The following is a 3,098-nucleotide window of genomic DNA, read 5'->3' as shown; positions in this document are numbered from 1 at the left end:
CAATTAATTAATTAGATTATGTAGTTGGAGAATACGGTGAGTTTTTCACTCTTCCGAATTAATTAATTAAATTTAAAGTCAGCAAATTTTTCAGGTCAAGGTCTAGATTAATTGGGTTTTAAAAAAGGTTTATAGTGCATTTCCCAATTAATTGGTTGTGTTTTAAGATCCCGGGTCATACTGAGTTTCAAAAATACGAGTTGATTGGTTAGGTTTAGAGTCAAAGGGTATGGTGAAGTTCAAAATCCCAGTTAATCAGGTTGGAATCAACAGTTAAAGCGAAGTATAAGGCTTAATTTAATTGGTTTAGGTTTGGAGTCAAAGGTTAGGGTTAGGGTAAGGGTTGGGGTAGGGATATAGGATGAAAACCAGAAAATGAGTGTGATCAAGCTCAATAAGTCAAAAGTATTTGAGGTAGGGGGCCCATACTTGGCCTCGAGAGTCCTTGGGAACATGTCCACGTACCCTGTAAGTTTGGTGGTTGTGGCTCCTTCCGTTGACATAGCTTGCCATAGACACCCATACAAAAAAAAAGTGATCAAGCTCCATAACTTCCGAACCGTAGGATGACATGTCACCAAACTCGGTGTGTATACATGTCTCGACCCCCTCCAGGTCTCCACCGAGTTTGGTGGCCCTGGCCCCATCCGTTGTTATAGCTGCCATAGACACCCATTCATTTTTGAAGTTTCGCTAGGAGCGTCGGATCGAGCTGGGAGTCGGTTCTCCGTGCTCAGGGCGTAGCCCTGAGTGCGGGGATGTGTGATATGCCAGGGTTGGTGGATGTGTGAAAAATGTGAAAATCGCACTAAGTGTTGTGAAAATAGGTACTTGTGGGAACCTTACAGAGTGTGTTTTGGAGTGTCCCGAGTGCGTGGAGAGTGTTCCTGGGTGAAGTAAAATTGGAGTTGTTGGAGTGTCTTCCGTGCTCAGGGCGAAGCCCTGAGTGCGGCCAGGGTGCATTGTCCGTGCGTTGTCCGTGCTCAGGGCGAAGCCCTGAGTGCGGCCAGTGTGCGTTGTCCGTGCTCAGGGCGAAGCCCTGAGTGCGGCCAGTGTTGGTGAAAATCCTGAAAATTGCACAAAGTGTTGTGAAAATAGGTACTTTGGGGAACCTTACCAGAGTGTGTTTTGGAGTGTCCTGAGTGGGTGGAGAGTGTTCCTGGGTGAAGTAAAATTGGAGTTGTTGGAGTGTCTTCCGTGCTCAGGGCGAAGCCCTGAGTGCGGCAGGTGCCTCGTCCGTGCTCAGGGCGTAGCCCTGAGCGCGGCAGGTGCCTCGTCCGTGCTCAGGGCGTAGCCCTGAGTGCGGCCAGTGTGGTGAAAATCCTGAAAATTGCACAAAGTGTTGTGAAAATATGTACTTGGGGGAACCTTACCAGAGTGTGTTTTGGAGTGTCCCGAGTGCCTGGAGAGTGTTTCCTGGGAGAGGTTTTTGTGAGACGTTCTTAGGGTTAGGGGTTAGGGTAAGGGGAAACAAAATTAAATTCTGTCGCCGAAGGCGACCAGAATTTGTTATGCACAGGCCATCATCGTCTCTGAACCTCCTGGAACCCATTCCCACTATAAAATATAATTAAATTTGTCCCTTATAAGTCACACAGGTTAGGGTTAGAAAAATTGGTTAGGGTTAGGTGTTAAAGGTCACAAAGGTCAGAATTAGGAGAAATCAATTAGGGTTAGGCATTAAAGATCACAGAGGTTAGGTTCAGGATAAATTGGTTAAGTATAGGCATTAAAAATCACAAAGGTTAGGATTAGGATAAACTTGGTAAGGTGAGACCATAAAAAGAAAAAATAAATAATAATCATATTACAAAGCGTATTAAATAGCATGTAGGAGATAAACATTTCTAAACTTTTAGTAGCTAATTGAATTTTTCATTGAGGCCTTTAGGATGTTTGGTGTCCAATTTTGAAATCCAAATCCTCTCGGCTTTCCGTCGTTCACTTACTTTCCACCTCGGATTGGTTTGAATCACCGTGGCAGAAACCGCCTGCCATCCATGTAATAAAAAGTGATTCACTAAATGTGTTTGTGTTTTTTTCTTTTTGAGAATGTTATGTTTATGTTGTGCAAATCTAATTCTCATGGTGTTTCTTGTCTCTCCCACATATTGTAATCCACACTTTTTACAGGTTATGAGGTAAACACAATTTTTGGAATATGGATTGCCTTTACATTTGGATGAGAAAACCTTATTATTGGAAAAACTACGCAACCATTTAAGGTGCTGGAAAAACTGTACATCACCCCTGATTCTAGGTTGAGTCAAAGGTGGAATTTTAGCTTTATTAAAAAATCTCTAAGATTTTTATTCCTTCTAAAAGCTCCAATAATTCTATAATCTCCTAGTATTTTTGTTTCCTGAGTCAGCTTTTGAAAATTGTCTTTAATAACTTTGACCAATTTGATTGAGGATGGAGAAAATGTAGTCACAAAAGGCAACAGAGGGGAAACATCGATAGGCTTGGTTTCCAAAAAGGATTTAAAAACATTTTCTTAAAAAAGAGCGACAGTACCCTCTGTTGGCCAAGGCGGAGAACAGCGTTTTGGTAGCTTCTTTGAAATCAGCCTCCTGAGTGCAAATCCTGTGAAATCTTAACAATTGGGATTTAATGAGTCAGGGTAAGGGTTAGGGGTTAGGACGAGTGTTGCGGGTTGGAGCAGGGTTTGGGTTCAAGGTCAAAGGTCAGGAAACCAATATTGGTTCCCCAAACCAATGCCTCTTACCCTCTTCCCTCCCCAGATGCACGGGCACGTCCCGCCAGGAGAAACAACAGTGCAGCCTATCTCTCATTGAGGCCCCTGGGGATCTTGGTGTCCAACCTGTGGATCCAGAGCCTTTCAGCTCTCCTCCTCTGGGCTGGAGACCAGTCCGGATTAGATTCCAGCACCAGAGCCGAGACAGAGGTCCAACCGTGTCTCATAAAGTGTCGAATTAGGGGTACATGTGTCTTTTTTTGCTTTTGAATATTATGTCTGTGTTGGACAAAACGGGTGAGGAGGGTGTTTCCCGTCTCGCCGACATAATTCATTTTACAAATTTTGCATGTGATTAGATAAACACAATTTTTTAATTTAGGGTGGCCTAATTGATCCA

The 3,098-nt window shown here is 43.4% G+C and overlaps 1 long non-coding RNA gene across 1 annotated transcript; it reads left to right on the top strand.

The window, feature by feature from the left end:
- The first annotated feature begins 1,509 nt into the window (after positions 1-1,509).
- LOC116727571 (uncharacterized) lies at positions 1,510-2,025 on the top strand. The gene is made up of 2 exons (XR_004340824.1): positions 1,510-1,628; positions 1,678-2,025. It is a non-coding gene; the product is annotated as an uncharacterized LOC116727571 (long non-coding RNA).
- Positions 2,026-3,098: the final 1,073 nt, after the last annotated feature.

This window comes from Xiphophorus hellerii, chromosome 10, assembly GCF_003331165.1.
Source record: "Xiphophorus hellerii strain 12219 chromosome 10, Xiphophorus_hellerii-4.1, whole genome shotgun sequence".
NCBI classification, from domain to species: Eukaryota; Metazoa; Chordata; class Actinopteri; order Cyprinodontiformes; family Poeciliidae; genus Xiphophorus; species Xiphophorus hellerii.
The sequence above is the reverse complement of the archived record's forward strand: the minus strand, read 5'-3'. Positions and strand labels throughout refer to the sequence as shown.